This window comes from Anser cygnoides, chromosome 2 (assembly GCF_040182565.1).
Source record: "Anser cygnoides isolate HZ-2024a breed goose chromosome 2, Taihu_goose_T2T_genome, whole genome shotgun sequence".
NCBI lineage: Eukaryota > Metazoa > Chordata > Aves > Anseriformes > Anatidae > Anser > Anser cygnoides.
This window is the reverse complement of record NC_089874.1, coordinates 138,393,258-138,411,983: the sequence shown is the minus strand read 5'-3', so window position 1 is coordinate 138,411,983 and position 18,726 is coordinate 138,393,258. Positions and strand designations below refer to the sequence as shown.

Genomic DNA, 18,726 nt, shown 5'->3' with positions numbered 1-18,726 from the left:
GAGAATTATGCTGAAAGGAGTTCAGTTACAGCCGACCCCAAACCAGAAATATGCTGATTCATATCCCTTGATTTTTCTCCTTTCCGTAGCTTGTCTTTACTTTCTCCTTCAGGTGGAGTTTTTCGTATTGTCTCTACACATTTTATTCTGTCTTTCCATCCCATCTCTTCATCTCAGAAAACAAACTTAAGAAGTGCCTTATTTTAGATTAGGCATTGGTACGGGTTGCCTATGGAAGTGGCCGAGTCACCGTCCCTGGGGGTGTCTAAGGAAAGGTTGGATGTGCTACACAAGGTCGTTGTTTAGTGGGTGACATTGGTGGCAGGGGGACGGTTGGACTAGATGATCTTGGACTTCTTTTCCAACCTTAATGATTCTATGATTTTATCAAATATTCCACAGCAGATTTTAACTCTTTTTTCTTCCCCTTCCCCATTTTTCAGTGTGGCCAGATGACTGACCCACTGAAAAGAGCAAAGGTGATAAGAGATGATATGGACGGAGATGACAACCTAAGAGATGCCCAGCCTAGAGAAGGGAAAGAAGATCTAATATATTGGTTTTGATCTCATGCAGTTTCATCCCTGGGTTTAGTGATTAGGGAAAAGCAGCTGGATCCCCAAGCTCCATCAGGCCATTGGAAGACATGAGAAGTTAAAAATGAACTGTGCTTTGGACAGTCAGGCACAACTCAAAGTACGGGCAGGCTTTATCCTCTCAGAAAGATCAGGCAGAACCATTCCAACTGTTTCAAAGGGCACTTGAAATTTTGGTATTTTCATCATCATCATCTAAAGACGGATGTGTTTATCATTTTTAGTGACTCTTTTTGGTTGTGGCTCATAGACCTGTACCTTAGTGACCTGGATCTGAAAGCAAAGTAATTTGCAGGTGGTAAGGAAAAGAAAATAAACCCCACCATTTTCTAGTGACTTCTTAAGTCAAAAATTGCTTCTGATCAGTCATGTTTAATAGATGCTAATGAACCTATCTTAAATAAAAGTCTAATTGCTTTTTGGGAAAACAAAACAAAACAAATGTACTTTTTTTTTTTTTTTTTTTTTTTTTAAATCTCCACAGTATCTTGTAGCAATGAGTTCCACAGTTTAGATTTGTATTTTAAGTCCACTGCCTGATCCCCCATGGACCTTCTCATAACAGTGACTTGAAACTCACTCCCTTACTCCTTGCTTTTGTTTAATCTTACCTTGCTCCTTCCTCTCAGTATAAAAACAAATATGTTTGCATCTTAAAAAAAATGGCTGCCCTTCAACTGCAACCCTATTTCTTTTCTTGTTTCTTCCACTTTGAAAATCTAGAGTTGCCTCTGTTCAAAAACAATTTTGGAGCCTCTTCATCCTGACTTCCACACCACTAAGACTGGCAAATGGCACTTGAGACTACCATGAGGCCATTCTGACCACTGAGGTACTGCATAAAACAAAAGCAGTGGCAGTAATTTCTCTTCCAGATGTGTTTTCTCTGGGAAAATCAAATTTACACCAAGCTGCACCCCATTATTCTCTGCACAGCCAACCTAGAATTTTCCTTTTCTGTGAAACCTACAACAAACAATGCTGAGACTGCTGCTTCTTTTACTGTCCCTTTTAAATTCCTCACATCCACCTGCCATACCTTTTTTTTTTAATCCTCTGAAACTTACTGCAGCATATCTTTCTGTCCTGTGTTGGTGCATCTCCTTGCACACACAACTCCGCTGTGTCGCTGAGATTTCCAGATACTACAGAGCTGCAAGCAGTACTAATAACTCCATGTCCTGAATGTCATGCATTTTTTGAATACTTACAGATTTCCTTTTTGTATGTGGAATTGCTCATCATTTAGCTGTTCGTTACCCCTCCATCGCAGAAATGTTGTCCCTTACCCATGGACCATTTCTACTCTAGTGTGAGTGAAGAAAACAAGAGGGCGCTTAGCCCTGCAGTGGGTCTCCAGTCACTCAGCAACTCCCTTCCACTCTTCTGTGGGAAAATATCTCGGAGTATAGAAAGTCTTCACAGTCTGAAGCCTATTTTTGAGACAAAGGGATATCTGCCTAGCTGTCTTTGCCAGTTGTAATTAAGAAAGCCCTTTCTACTTGTAATGCTTTTTTTTTTTTTTTTTTTTTCAGTTTTCTGTGAATTTGGGAAAGATCCAAACCCAACAGGAATAATCAACTTTGCCCTCAAAGTTGACAGTGGGGCATTTTTTGACACAAGAAGAAGAAAAAACTATGAATACTGACACTGACTCTGCAGACATTGATATGAGTAACCTGGCTCTTCTGTACAGATGTCTGTTTCAGCATACAGGGATTCTGAAACCAGAAATGTGCAAATTTTAAGCTGATTCTTTCCCTTTAAGAAGCCATCATAATTGAGTAATGAAAACTTTTTAATCTCTGCAAAATGTGCTTGTACGTAGAGTAATACCATAAACATAGATGAATGCTCATTCATGCTGGACCTTTAGTAATAGACTTGCAAGTCACTGTCAGATGATTCGTTTCCATAAAATGCCTCATTTTTCTTACATAATTTAGGCAGCTCAATGCCTGAACGTTATCTTGACCTAAAAGAAAAAAATATCTCCATATACAGAGTTTTGTCTTGTTCTGGCAAAACTCCCCTATGAAAGAACTGATGTGCTTCAAACACCCCACTAATGGTACAGTAAATTACATTTTCTCATTTGGAACATTGTAATAGATTTCTCTACAGAGTGATTTATCATGCAACAATTAGGAACCCCAGGGAATTAGATGACCATTTTAAATTTTATCAGCTTGTTTCAATAAACTGTTAATGTGACCCTAATGTTTGGGAAGCACTTTAATATAATCAGATTTCAGTTGTTCAATCTACTGACATTAATGGCTACCTCATTAATCATAGGATTCTCACTGAGACCTCAGAGGCTGTGCTAAGTTCAGTGGACCAGTTCTTACAATAATAAAAACAACAGGCAATTTTCAACAGGGAAAAATTCACACTTTAACTTCAAAATGTTGGTTTTGTTATCCTCCAGGAGTTGACAGGGTCATTTAATAATCCCTCAAAGCTTGGAAAAACACCGTTTTTATGTAGTTCAGCTTGTTCTTCTTTGGTCAATTAAAAATGATATAGTCAGAAGAACTGCAATCCTTTCCTGTAAACAAACAATGGCAGCCTAAGATGTAAAATATGGGAGGAAGACTGCGTAACAATTTATGTAGGAATTTTAGCTGTGGTTCAGGATATCTACCCCGTGTTTCCAGGGACAGTGATGCTTCCTTCCTGAAAGCACTGTCATATTCCTTGATGATGGGTCCAACCTTGATGAATGCACCACTAATTACTAATAAAGATAACTAATCCATAAGGCATTACAAGAAGACTGCAGGGATTTCCCTTTCATTGCCAAGTGTTGTTCCATTCTTGCAAAATACCTTGCTTTCCTGATCAAAGTTTTGGTGGTTTAATGGAAGACAATATAAAATAATACCAATGGGTTTGTAGCCCGATTCTTTGATAAATCAGTGGCATTTCTGCTATCACATTCCTTTATAAAGAGTGAAGAGATCAGGTGTTAGAGTTTGTGTCTCAAGGTCTAGGGAAATCTTTATGACCTTATATGTCCCTATCAAATATATGCTAGCAAACATGGTCATATTTTAGTACAAAAGCTTAAGAGGTCTAGGTATGATTTTAAGAAGGTCTAGGTATGATTTTAAGAAGGTTGAGTCCTTTGCATGGGCAGATAACCAAACAACTGCTTGAATATTTCTTTGCTTTTGTTCGGAAGAAAGGTGTGGAAAGGGGATGTGAGAAGATGCTAAAACAATTTATGAGAAATTAAAACACCAGCAACAATTACTGGTATCATAAAATACTGTGAACCAAGGTTCAGTCAGCTGAAGACCTGCTTGTCAGTCTTTGATGGACAGCAGAATGGTAGAAACTTCCACTGCCTCCATCTGAAAGCACTTTTCCTAATAAAACTCTTCTGGAAATGAAGAAACTTTGTCCTTCATTTGTCATAGATCTAATATACAGTCTGAGAATGCCAAACAGCAGTAAGCAGTGAAATAGTTAACTTTAAGAGCTGATTTTAATAGATCTTGGTTTCTTTATTGATAATGCAATCTAAGCTAGGTATATATAATTGATAAGTTATTCACCTGGCAGTCAATACAGTTAATGTGTACTTAGTTTATTTGCTGAGTTAATCTGTCTAAAACAGGAAAATAGTAGCAAGCCAAGGAGGATATGTACAATATTGACATATTTATCCAATAAGTTATGGGGGTTTCAATAAAGTCAGATTTACTAAGTTAGAGAGTCAGGTTTTCAAGACATTAGCAAGGAGCATGCATTTTGATTTGTACTTTGTTTACTAATGCAGATAAGAAATATGACTAAAGTCTTTTTTTTCTAAAATATGTGGGGAAAAAATGAAAAAGACTTTGACCTTATCAGACAAACGTCTTCAGACAAAGAAATGTTAGCAGTATTTTGTGTAGACTGGAAAGAATCAACAAAACTACACCGCAGAAGTGACTGCTTATATAGCGTTTGGGAAAGGGATGTAGCACTCACAGACATGTTTTCAAGTTAAGTGAAAAAAAAGCATCAGTAAACACCCCTGGACCACTCAGTCTATGTCCTGGCAATCACAAGCACCACACCAGGCACTCTCCTTCAAATAATTCACAACACCTGTCTTAAACGTCATTTGATTTTTTTTTTATTATTTTTTTTTTATTTTCTACAAATACTTCCACTGAAAATCTACTCCAGTCCTTCTGCTCTCAAATGGTAAGAAATCTTCATAATAATCAGATAAAATTTGTTCTTGGTTTTGGTATTCTATTACTCTTTTATAAAATTATTACCATACTCTTTTTGTTGTTTGACCAATATTATCATCTAGCAGGCACTAGTTCCTACCAGGCACCCCAAATCCAGTGGCATGTATTCCAGCAAACTAATGTTAATTCACTTCCATAGGAAACATTTCTCATCCAGCTGAGCATCCAAAGGTTTTCAGTGTCTGTTCCAGATTCATCTAATTCTTCTGGAATATGGGTGATAAGTCTTGCAGCAGTGGGCTCATCAGGAGAGACCTAAATGTCAGAATTATGACAAAGGCATCGTGGAGTGGTGGATTTATCATTAGCATGGAGAAGAGGATTCTGATATTAAAAGGCGGAGAGATGTTCAGAACTAGCCAGATATGTATACAGGAGGGATATAGCAGCGATTGTATGAGGATGGCAATTAGAAGAAATAAATGGACAAGTTAAGCTATTGTATGACAAGTTTTCAAAAGCTTATCTTCTACATATAGACTTCTTAGCTATCTAAAAAAAAAAAATCCTATGTAAAAAAATAAACTGATACAATTTTAAAGGAAGAATTTGAGGCTGTTAGGATTAGCAAAAGGGCAGAAGTAGTGCAGTGACAGCTATCACTAGAAGCTAACTAAAAGTCCACAGAAAAGCTTGAAAGGTTCTGCAACAAAGGACCTCTCTATAATACGCAAGCGCAGGAACAAAAGAGTTTCGTGGAGGTGACTGAGGTGGGAAAAAAGAACTAGCAGAGCATGTAGCACAACTGGAGGCAGAGGAGATCAGAACAAAGATATAGGAAAATGCACAGCACTATGGGATTTGGGGTGACTGAGACATTTTAATTTTGACTAAAATCCTTTGAAAAAAAAAAAATCAGGCCATAATCTGTTAGTGATTATATGTGTGGCCTTGGCTGACGGTCCACAGCAGGAGTTACCTGATATATGGTTTTAGTGTGAAAAGTGACATTTTTAGTACGTGTTATCGGCAGTGATCCATCACGGCATAATATGCAAGATTATCCACTGGAACCCAGGCTTTTTGCTTCAGGTGGTTTTATTTATAGCGTGTGCAGGTGCAGCTGAGGCAGTGACTCTAGGCTAGCATATGAAGAGCGGAGCAAACGAAGCACCTTCCTTCTGGAGCATGCGTGGGGGCAGAGGGGAGCTGCCAGTTGAGCAGCTCATGTTGAAAGCTGCTGTGGGTTTCGAGGAGCCTCTTAACTCCCAGGCACAGGTCTGGCTGTTTGCTCTGGCTTTGGGGAGGGAGGGAGAATAATAAGGGACGAGGTTTCAAGGGAGGATGGTGTTGTTTGGACAGCGTTTATTTTGCTCTTTCTGATCGCTGTTTGGGAAGGGATGGCTTTTAACTCTTAATTGTGTACTTTGCTTTTATCAGAGCACAGACCCGTCCTGTCCTTTCTCACTCACCCCTTTCCTCCTGCAGTCCTCGCTTTACTGCTTTCTTCCTTCTCGCTTTCCTTTCATCTTCCATCCAGACAGTAAACAGTCTGGAGCTGAATCCAGAGAGTAGAAAAGCCTCTGGTTCCCTCCCCACCCAATAAGAATCCCAATAAAACTTTAAAGTGGCATCCAGACCTTCGCTGCGTGGTCGAGGGTCTGTCTCTGCTGTAGAAGAAAGTGGCACAACATGATTAGTCAAGGAGGACTTTCCTCGAGCAATCTTCCACACTAAAGGAGAAAGTCCTGAAGGATTTTGTACAAAAAAAAAAAAAAAAGGCAGTAGGAATGGGAAAAAAAATGGGAAGAGGTGGAGCCTGTGCAGTGATGAAGATGCTAAGGACAAAGGGCCTTGTTGTATCTTGGTGCACCAGGTATTTATGTCAGTAATTCTCATTAGGTTTAATGTGAATAACAGTCACAAATCCCCTGTGGGCTGAGAAGAGAACAGATTCCGTAATGTTTCCACGAGGGATACTTTGAAACCTTCATAAAACATTCATATTTGATAGAAAGGAAAACCTACTTTAATAAAACATGTGCCACTACTATACAATGCAGCCATTGGTATTTTATCTATTTGGGTATCGTGTATAACGTACTTGCATACATGCATTGCCAGTGTATATCATAAGGCCAAAATCACTTTGCTTCCTATTAGTGGTTTGTTTATTAACGGTTCATTTTACTGTAACCTCAAAATGGAGTATTTTAACTAAGTAAGCCAGGATGAACCCAAGTTTTCTTTTTCCTTTTTCTCTAAGATCCTACTTCTGAATGTGGCTTGAAAGGCAGACGTCTGCACCAGAAAACTGCTGAGTTTGAAGTGACTTATTTAGGGTTTGTTTTCCTATATTAACAGAAGGTTGTAAGAAGGCTGGGGTACATTGTGCTGGGCACTGAGTAAAAGGAGCCAGCATCCAGAAGGGCAGCCTGTTGAAGAAAAAGGGGCATCATTAGACACTAAGGCGTTTCACCTGTCTGCTTCAGGAGGGCAAAATGTCCTGCAGGCTCCATGCCTTACGTGCCATCCCTATGGGGAAGCCTTGAATACACCAAGGCATGCAAAACGGAGTGAGATGCCTATATTAAGGCAGCTGAATCCCAACTTCAAAATGTCTGCTGCTTCCAGAATACAACCAGGGACATTTTGCTCATGACAACATACCCTTTATACACTTTTACTACAGGATGCCACAGCACATTCGTAAAACAAGGCACACAGCTACTGAAAATACTCAGGGCTGCACATACACAGGTACCGAAATAGATGCAAACAATTCAGAGGAGAGCAAGAAAAGCAAGGTCTGCTCCATAAAAGCCTTACTACGTCCTGGTGCAATTATCTTCATGTAATAAGAAAACTCCAAGACAAAATAATGAGTGTCTATAGTTGATGAAATATTACATATTGTAGATTATTTTTAATTCATGTTTATACATTTTAGGGGGAAAAAATGATAAAAGCTGTCCAATGTTCAGTTCAGCTGTATATATGTGTGATCCCCAGTGTTTTATATATATATTTTAACGGTTGCTGGCATTTCAACCATTGCAACACTAGGAGTAGTGCACACTTAAAGCTCACATATCATGAGCAAAATCTGCCACACTTCTTGAGGAAATGTTAAAATGTTCAACATCCTTGTTCTCAACAAGTAAATAACACATTATAGGGCTACATTATGACCAGATTATATCTATTAGTTACTGCTGTGCACCATGTAAATCTCCAGATTCCCTTGGGAAATGAGAAAATCATTTCAGACTTCAATAACTAACAATCAGTTATTGCTCTGGGCAATAATAAAGCTGAATGCAATTACCTAAAGTGAAGTTAGCAGTGTAACAAATGAAATACAGATTTCTTTCTCTCCTAAAATAAATGTAGCATCTCCTCATCACACACTACTGCATGGTATAATAGGGTCTTCTAAGCAGTGTATTGTCTGAACAGCCTATTTGAGATTTGAAATATATGTGATTAAAACTTATAAAAGTTACTTTTTATGACATCACTTGCATGATTAGTGCTGGAAAAAGACTAACGGCTATGAAACTGCAAAAGTAAAGCACTCATTCTAGGAAAATAGATTTCAAAACAAGATTCTCTGCTCCCAGTAGTGCTTCTCTTCACACAGTAAAGACAATTTACCCCAAAAGGGAAAATTTCTGTTCATGAAATGCCTTTGATCAAATTTTTCTCAAAATGGGTTAGAGTTGTAACTGCAGCGTTTCAGTCTTCAGACTTATCCTTCCTCCCGTCACATTAATTTATTATTTATTCTGCTAACATGAAAATGTACAGTCTGTTAAGGAGGCGAAAATATTTTATTTTAAGCTGATTTAGAGAATGAAGTGCTTGAGAACTGAAGTCCCTGGAAGCCAGAACTTTTCTTAACTTAGAACCGGATTGTATAAAATCAAGCATATACATAAATGTTTGCAGAATAAGGATTTTTGCATATAACTCTGGAATAAATAATATTTTCAGTAAGAATGAAAAGAATAAATGCGGGATAAAAAAAAAGTTCATAACCAAGAATAATGTTTTTCAGCTATGATACCTTTTGCCTTGTTATGTAGAGTAAGTATTAATTCTCCATGCTGAATTATTGCTAATTAATTATTTGCGTGTACTTCCTCTTTGTCACTACAGAATTCAATTATCCTGAAACAGATTTCCCAGTAGAAAGTTAATCCTAATTTCTGATGTTTTATGAAACCAATTTTTATTTATAAATACAGGTTGGGCTTGAACCAAGAATGTTCCAGAAAAAGCAGTTATTTCTAGCTTCTCAAGACACGTTTTACACATAACATTGAAGAAAGAGCTTCTTGCCTTGTTATTGGGCAGTTTTTTGTACCTTATCCTAAAGCGATGTTGACATTTTTAACAGCTCCTTGGAAGCTAATGATCCCCCTTTCAAACTGTGTCCACTACTTTGTTGTTACTGTGTAGCTCATTAGTGTTACAAGAAGCTCATTTTCAGAAATTTTCAGGCAAAGAGTTGTATATTTACACGGTGCATAGTTCAACATATTAGTATTAGCAGTATTAGTAATAATATATTTACAAAATGTGACAAAGCAATTGCATTCAGATCTGTGTGCTCTTCATTTTGGGTAAGTGTTCTCCCTGAATAAAGGTGTTGAGTCAGTGAATGCTCTAAACATGGAAATGAAAATATGATTCGTTTTGGCTGTACTAACCAAGAGAATATCCTTTCTAGGTGATTTTAGCTTCTATTATGATATAAATTTCATTAAAAAAAAATAGAATCCCCACAGCCATTAAGGCAGGGCAGCATCAAGAAGAGACACAACATGCAGTAGCTGAGATAAAACATTACAGCGCCAAGGTCCATCATTTCAGTTCAGTATTCGCTCAGTTAAATAGAACAGTGCTTGGCAATTATTTGTAAGGTTTGAGGAGTCCCAGCTTGTTACCGTTCCCCTTTTATTCCCCTCCTGTAAAACAAGGAGGAAAATGAGGATGCTCTCCATGAATGCTGTCCACCATTAAGAGCTTGAGATTTAGGGGCAGGCATCCAAAATCTGGTTGTGATGACATTTAGATACAGATTTCATTGAGGAGAATGAAACTCACAAAGCCTTATCGCATTCAAGGGGAATTAAGGAACTAATTATCTTATGTATTTGGGCTCGTGGCTAGCCAGGAAGTACGAGTTATGTCTGTACTTAAGTGGTTTGAAGTGCTGACAGAGAAAGCGACCACATTAGCCTTGAATTCACTGGGTAAAAAATCCCATCTGCTTTTTCTAGCAGGTGACGCCAGGATCTTTCTAGGAAGGATCCTTCTGCCTCGTGTCAATCACTTGCCATTTCCAAAGGGAAAAGGCGTGTGGGGAGGCAGCCCCGTCAGGTGCTTGGCACCACCACCTTCCCCCCAGGCAGCAAAGAAGGACCAGCAGCAAACACGGCCCCAAGGGCAGCCTGGAGGATGCTCCTGCACCTTGGAAGCCCCTAGCCATGAGGCAACCAGCCACTTAGGCTGTCCAGCTAAAATACCCTCTTTCTAAGGTTTGTCGCTAAGCTAAGGAGGCATTCCACTTGTGTTTGCGGGAAGAAATGGTAAAGCGTGACCTTCCTTTTGGAGCGCACATTAAAGACGCAATGAAAATAGGTGGTGATCCCAAAAAGTAGTTATTACTGAAGATAGATAGACTTCGACTGAAGTTTTGCAGGGATTGATAGCAGGCTACTCATGCTTTAAGATTTTTTGCCAATGCTCCAGCTAGAATAATAATGGAATAAATTAATGTTGATTAAAAATGAGGAGGTCAAAAAGGTTGGCAGGTAGTAAATAACATTAAGGACGGAATTAATATACAGACTGATAAGAATCTGTTGCTAATTTAGGAAAATTAAACCATTTTTTTAATTGAAGTCAAACAAATAATTACAATTGATACCCTCAAAAGTGGTCTTATCCTGGAAAACAATTTTTTGAAACTATTGTGGCCACTAATTCCAAACAATTCAATGCACTTTGCCAAAACAAAGCCTTGACAAAGCACATAACTCAGTTGTTGGATATAAAATCATGTAATGGGTAATAGTCACAGTTAAATGACATGCCTTAATTCTGAATTTGTTGTTGATGGGATCATTTTTGGAACAATTCACACACTTCTATCATACACATTTTAAGAAAAGACTTTGCAAAATCTCATAGACTGCAGCAGACAGCTCTAAAAATTATGTGAAAAAGAAAGAAATTCCTAAAAGTAAGAAATCTCTAATAGGCACTGCTGTACATGTGTCTATGACGAACTACACTTTCTCTGAAACTCATGTGATATGTCACAATGAGTGGCAGAGACAGAGACAGGGCTACAGCATGGGTCCGTGGACATCCAGGAGGCAGGGCTGAATGCAGGTGTACCCCAAAATGTCTGATCGAGGACCTAAGTGGCATCCAGATACCCAGTGTTTCTTTAATGTGGACAAATATTTGGAGTTAGACAAAGGATTCACCTACTTTAACACCCTCTGTCTGGTGGGGACTGTTACCAAATTCTTAGCAATAGAGTGTAAGAATAGGGCAAGTACAGACCAATCTTTTCCCCAGCAAATGTCCTCGGCTTTTGTCAGTCTGCAGTTTAGGGACCTTCTGACTCACAGGTTGTAGCTATGTTTTTTACGTCTTAATAGCCTTTGATAGATTCCTCTTTCCTGACTGTTTTATGAGCACAAACCAAAGGAAGCTTTGGCAATGAATCCCACTAATTGTGTTCTGTTCAGAAGGGAAGGTCTTTCTATTTGTTTTAAACCTGCTGCCTGATTATTTTATTTGGCGCCCTCTTATTTTTGATTTTTGGGAAACAGCAAATAATTGCTCCTTATTTACGCTCTCTCTGCAAGTAATGACTTTGTGTGTCTCTCTCATGTTTTCTGTTTTCCAGGATGCAGGGTTTTATTTAACCTATTTAATCTTCTCTTGTACAGTAGCCAAATCTGATCATCCCTGTTAACCCACGTCTGTAATGTTTGCTGGTTCTACATATTTTTCCTGAGACAGGGTAATGAGACACAGTATTCAAGAAGCAAACACTCTGTCGTTACGTACTGTGGTATAATGATGACTTCTGTTTCGCTCTCTGTTCCTTTCTAAGCAAATCTGGCTCAGTCTATTTTGGTATTTTGACCTCTGCCAAGCACCAAACTGATATTTTCAGAGAACTGTTTACAGTGACTCTAGGATTTCTCTCTTGGCTGGTAATAGCTTACAAAGGCAATGCCTCTAACAGTACAGTGAGCCCTGCCAGAGGCTGATCCCGGGCACTTGCATTTCATCACCTGTGTTACTAAATAGCTACAACACTCCCCAGTGCAGTATTGGCCTATGCCAGCTAGCTCTCTGCCAAACTATTGCCAAGCATGGTTCAGGTTTCTTGAAGCACAAGTCGTCATCTGCCAGGAATGGTCACTAACAGGTAGTCTGAATGGAGCCTTGCTACTTGAGAAGGTTCAAAGAACGGTAATATAACGGGCATGTGCCATGACTGTAGTGTAAAAGAACAGTCCTGGGTAAGTGTAATGTACAAGTACAGACATAGCGTTACCTTCCATCAGTTGTACGCGTAGTTATTTTTTCCCATGGTGTAACTGCATTTCCACTTGCTGGATTTTACCAGCCATTTTAAAATAAAATCCCTGTCTATCATGGGAGGTTTCTGCTAATCTTTGAAACCAGTTTTATTCTGATGGCTTTGAATTCTTTTGTATCTTCAGGAAAAAAAAAAATGTTGCTTTAATATTGAGTCATCTAGGACTGTATGGAACAGTATGGATCCCAGAGAAGTTGTTGTGAATATGTCACTCTCTCATTGGTATGAAAACAGATGTATTAATTCTATATGTTTTGTTGTTGTTAGTTGTGTTTTTTTGTTGTTGTTTTTTGTTTGTTTGTGTTTTTGAGAGAGATAGAGAAGTAACCTCCCTTTTATGCCATAGTAACTTAGCTGTTTTGACTTTCCAGTTACGATATTTTGATCAGTCACCTCTATCCACATTTTTAGTTGAGTCTTTCAGAGAACTCTAATAGATGCAGAAGGCATGACCTCAGCTACAAAAATTATGGGGTATCTTCCCCTGTGTGTGACATCCATCCAGTTCCATTTGCTATTGTACTTTTTCCCTGGTAAAGAATTCAGATGTGCTAGTCTACAGTTTCCCAGCTCTTCTCAGCTGGTCTTTGTGCCTCAGTTCCCCATCTGTAAAACTGTGGTGCCGCTAGCCTGCGATCTTATAGGTCTGCAATGAAAATTAAATAATTCCTGTTTCCAAATCACTCAAATATGAGTGATATGAATAACTATAAGGCAAATAAACTATTCAGAAAAGAGTTTGTCTCCTAAGTAGTAACTAAAAAAAGGGAGGCCAAACAGTGTACAGCAATAAATAAAATACTGAATCACTCATTAATTGTAGTGTGCTAAGTAGAGACATAGAGTGTAAAGCTGAAAGGGATGATTATCACCCCCAAGTTTGTTCTTTAGCTTCCCCAAAGCTAGGAGACATCCTCACAGAAAAAGGTTTCTTCTTTGAGGGGTGGTGGTGGTGAGGAGGCTATTCAGTAAAACAATGAAGAATTCAGTATCATGCTTAGAAAAAGTATATGCGTTATTTCTATTCTCACTTTGTCTAGCTTGAATTTCCAGCTGTGCACATACAAAATTATTGTATTGGAGGGAGACTGGGGGTCAGAGAGTCCAAACCCCACTGATAAAGAATAGATGATCTCTACCATATAGAAAATCTGTTAATGCAGCAGAATATAAAAAAGTTTATTTTCATTCTAGGTTCCCAAACAAATCATAGCTTACCTCTGTCTTGCAATAGAGCCTGTTTCAAAGACCTTTGAAGTTTCCAACTGACTCAACAGGCTTTGGATCTGGCCCTGAAGTAGTAAAACCTTTGTTGAATGTTTATAGATAACCACTTAGTCAGTGCTGGGTTAAGAAAAGAAAAAGGAAATAAATTAAATGCATCTACCAGTGACATAAGCCTCATGAAGAATTAACTAGGATAAGCACTTATTCTAGTTGGTGCACTGTCGATCTGAACAATACAGACAAAAATAATAATTAAAACATAGCATCATGCTGAGATGAAACTTTCAAGAGTCTCTACTGTGTTAAGCTTATGATTTTTCTGTTTTTCTATTTACAAGCATAATTATGTCCCAGAGGCAACAGGAGCTAGTGCTTGTCAGTCCCCATTTCCCCCTCCGATAGGAGATTAATTTCTTTACACAGAAATCCAAAAGTTGATGCCAGAGCAATAATAATAATGTAAACAAGTCTTTTATTCTTTTAATCTGGAATGCATAATTTAATGGCATGGCTGTATAAATAATGAAAATACCACATCTACTTTAGACAATTAAGGGTAAACTGAAGGTAACATTTAATGTAGTATTGATTGACTGGATCAACAAAATGACGGCAGACATCTGTATGGATGATAGCAGTTAGGAAAATGCTACCAAGTATATCAATACAGATTAAGCAGGGGAGGGATGGAGTAGACTTGATGGCTCAGAGGACTGGTAATGGAATATGGAGCCTTTCACCTCCAGCACACTGATTCAAGCCGGCCTAGGTCAATCTGTGACTGAAAGTCATTACCATCAGATGGCTCTTCAGTGAAATGAGTTTGTCCTAATGGCAGGCTGTCTGTGTCACAAAATGCACCATCTATCATGACTGACACTGCGCTGAGATTTCCAGCTGGAAGGCTGGAATGAGAGAGGATGGACTCGGCGGTCCCTTCACCTGGGGAGCAGGGATAAGGACAGTTTTCAGGGCTTGCCCTGCTATGGGCTATGTTGCAGAGGCTTTAAGAATGTATAATTTTAGGAACCATGGTACTAAATACTAACCAAGCAAAGAGCACGAGGAAGGTACCTGTGCTAAAGAGATTGCAACTGAAATGTAAGACAAGACATGAACAAGCAGACAGAAATGGTAAATACGGGATAATTAATTAGGCAGTACCGCTAGCGTGATAGGAGCAGCTCAGCGCACCAACGGCATCAAGTTGCAGTACATTTTCTGCCGTACTTGTGGTTTTGGATGGCTGTGAGAGTACTGTTGTCACATGGCAGAAAGCACAACAGGATTTGATAAACAAAATGAATAAAAGCGCAGTGGAATCCAGTATCCTGGGTTAGTCAGTTGTGAGAAGCAACGTATTAAAGCTAAGTGAGGAACAAGACAGGATGAGAATAAAGGCCTTCAGAATGAAGGCAAAGTGCTTACAGAGACCACGTACATACGGGAACATGAGAGAGATGCAAGGGGTGGAGTGACATGGACAAAGGAATGAGATAAGGGGATTATTTCTTTCAGCAGCAATTCTGCTTGGATACGAGCAGAGCAAGACTGTATCTGTCAAAGCTGCCCAAAATGACATTGTTGTGAAGTGACAGGAGCATAAAAAGAGTTTTAGGTATGTGGTTGGATGGGCATACTGTACCTTTTTTGAGTTCTGGAGAAAGGTATTACCTGAAAGATTTAACATGAGCCTGAATATTAGCACCAATTAAATTGTTTTGTTGGTAAAATTTGGGCTGAAGTCCTGAGTGTATAAAGTAATAAAAGTGTCAATAACTTTTATTGATAACGATCACAAAATGAATGGACCAAAAATAATTAATAACATGCTTTTACATCATTGCGCTTGACCTGGTGGCTAGACATACACAAAGAGATACCAGGTCAGACAGTAGACAAAGTTCTTGCATTTTGGGGAGTTAATATTCTGTGTGCTAGTCTACTTTGTGCTGTCAGCTTGGAACAAAGATGTTGAGCATTGTTTTTCAGCCTTTGATCTACTGAGCCCTGGAAGCTCATGGAATGCTTCTAGGAGCTCTACAAAAGATAAAAAGGAAAAGCAAGCCTATGCTAACAACTTAATTTAACTTAATTCAACTTCTATTCAAAAAAATTTCACAAATTATGAAGTTGGAAACTACTGCATAGAAAGAGAACAAAAAGGAACAGTTTTTTTGTTAAATTGTCAGAGTAACCTGAAGGAAAAGACAGTCACTGAAAACAACAACCCATATATTTTCTTTGAAAATTTGTGAGACAAAATAAAACCATGTAGCTTTAAGAAACAGGTTTGGATTTTTAAAGTCATTTGCTGGAGGGATATGGCAACAAATTGATGGGTGTGGTAACATCAATAGAAGGTACCACTTATTCCTCCCTGATTGATATGCATTTCAGTTGTAGTTACATATTCAGTAATTCTATTTCTTGTGTTTTTATGCCTGTAAGAGACAGATTACATATATTCAGAAACATATTCAGGATAGTGAAAATGGCAAAAGTTTTTCAGTGGTTGTAGAGATAATTTTCATGAAATCGTAATTCCTTATGCCCGACTCTATATTTTGTATCAAGGTTGCTGGTCATACACAGGTGTATTGTTTAGGAGAATAACTTGATAATGAAATGAATACCGTGATCAGGTGAAATTATGTGGAACTGAACTAGCACTGAATGCATTTTGCTATGAGGTCTCACAAGGACAAACTCCTCAGCAGTTGTTCAAATAATACAAAACCATGTAATTAGCGATGCTGATTCCAGTATTCCTTCATGTTTATTTATTTATTTTTGTTGTGATTACCTAGTCAAAAACCATGTGTAATAGCTATTTGAGTATGATTGCTCTTTTGCACATGCTACTCTATTCCAATATCTGTGAGCATAATCATTAATTGGGTTTAACTGAATCATATTAAAACAATCATGAAATCGAAATATTTAAATATTTTACATGTATGTGGTTCTTGCTAAGAGCTTAAAGAAATACAGTATCACTGCAAATTCTCAACACAGAGAAGTTAGAAAGATCAGAGATTGCGCCCACAGTGGGTGCAACCCACGTTCTCCCCATAGAGCAGGTACCCTAAGAAGAAAACATAACGTGGCCAGTGAGCTGCCTTGTTCCACGAGCTACATAGCGCTAGCATGAGGGTTCTTGGCAGAAAAGGTACAAAAACGCCTTGTGTCTCATCAGCTGAAGTCAGGGTTGGCTGTATTTCTAAGAAAGCTGTTTTGTTTCAGCCATCCATTAAGCTTGCTACAGAAATGACTGGAGAAAATCCTGCGGTTTGGTACGCGTGCCAGACAGAAACTCTGATGAATCAACTTTTCTTCAGGCTGGTTCTCCACTCTGTATTCATGTCATCTAGAAAGATGGGAAAAGTTCATCTGGGTAGGGCTTTCACTTCCTAAGTTGCAGAGGTAAACAAATGCAAATATTTCGCTTTGTGTATCTTTACTTCCAGGGGAGTGTTACCCCCGAATATCAAGTGCCATTTTGCAGGAAGCGAGGCGCGCACACGCCATACTAATCAGCGAGCCGCTCGAAGGCAGGGGCTGATCGCTCGCACCCGAGTAAATGAATTATGTGTTGCCAGGGGCATCGTCTCGGGGTGGTGAAAGGCTACCTGGCAGGGAAGGCAACTTGCCGTACGTGTGCTTTTAGGGTCTTAAATGTAAGTCCCTTCTGGGGCGGGCGGGATTGTGCTGCGTGTGGCCAACATGCTTTGAATTCCGCCTGCTTGGCAGAATCACAGGTGGGTAGCGGGGCCTGAACGGGGGCCGTGAGGCAGGGCACACCGCCCGGCCGACCTTCCGGGGATGCCGGGGCCGGGCAGCCTTCAGGTGCCGCGGGCTGGGCCCGGCCCCCCCCCCCGCCCCGGCCCCGCGTAGGCCGCTGCCCGGCGCTGCGGGCGGGCTGGAGCGGGAGGCGGAGCGGCGGGGGCGCCGGGGCGGGGGGCGGCGGCGAGGCCCGGCGGCACAGGACGCCGCCCCGCCGCCGGAGGAGGGAGCAGGCAGCAGGCAGGAGGCGGAGCTCCGCCGCTCGGCCCCAGGTACCGCGCCGCGTCCCGGGGTAGGCGCTGGGCCGCGGGGCTAGGCCCGGCCGCCGCCGCCGCTAGGCCTGCGGTTGCCATGGCAACCGCTCCCCCCTCCCCCCCCGCCCCCCGCCTCGGGGCGCCGGGGGCGCCATTGGCCTGCGGGCAGGGCGCGCCCGCGCCGGCGGCGCTCTCGGCCGGCCCCGCTGCCCGCCGCGGGGCCCCGCCGCCATTGGCCGGGAGGAAGCGCTCGCCTCCGCGATTGGCCGGCGCGGCGCCCGGGTGCCGCCCACGGGACGTGGGCTGAGGGGGGCGGGAGGGGGCAGCGGCTGTGGCCGCCGTGGCCATTTTGGGTGTGGGCAGAAAGAGCCTCCCCTTCCTCCCGAGGGCAGCTGGGGGCGGCTGCGCCACCTCCAGCTACCCTGAGGCGCTCCTTGGCAGCCCCCTTGCTCCCCTGTGCCCAAAGGCAGCCGGGGCCAGGCTGGGTTGCCGGCCACGGCTGCTTTTGTGGGAAACACATCCCCTGCTGGGGGGCTCTGTAGTCAGGGAGGGATGCGAGGTCTGCGCTGGCGCAGCCAAGGGGCTGCTGAGGGTGGTGGAGCAGACAGGAGGCCTGCGATGGGTCTACAGGAGGCCACCGTGGGCTGCATGATGCTCCTTCAAGAGCACCACGTCTCATGTGGCACCCACCGAGGCAGCTTGGTTGGGTTCACATGTAGAACACTGTCTGCGTGTAAAACCCTGTCCCGTGTAAAACCCTGTCCTCATGTACAACCCTGTCTCCATGTAAAACCCTGTCCCATGTGAAAACCTGTGTGTGGGGTTTCCAGGTGGCTGGGAGCAGGACAAATAGCCATTGAGTGTTCAGGCTGGTCCCCCAGAGGCCATAAGTTCAGGCCGTGGTAGATGGAGCCGTGCATGGTCAGCACATTGTGGCCGCCTCTGCGCGGGGACAAAATGAGATACAACCCGGATTTGTTGAGCTTGCAGTGTTTACCTTGTGGGTGTTTACCTCTGGGGACGCTGGGCTCCCT

General features: G+C 41.1%; 1 protein-coding gene across 3 annotated transcripts in view; it reads left to right on the top strand.

Annotated features, from left to right (window-relative positions):
* The first annotated feature begins 17,117 nt into the window (after positions 1-17,117).
* TRIQK (triple QxxK/R motif containing) overlaps positions 17,118-18,726 on the top strand; it is a 63,188-nt gene continuing 61,579 nt past the window's right edge. The window contains exon 1 of one of the 3 annotated variants that reach the window (XM_013172358.3): positions 17,118-17,332. The gene's annotated coding sequence lies outside the window, so the exon portion shown is untranslated. Of the gene's footprint in view, positions 17,333-17,366; positions 17,414-17,577; positions 17,711-18,726 lie in introns of those variants that run through there. The other 2 variants (XM_048075261.2, XM_066990591.1) reach the window with 2 other exon arrangements.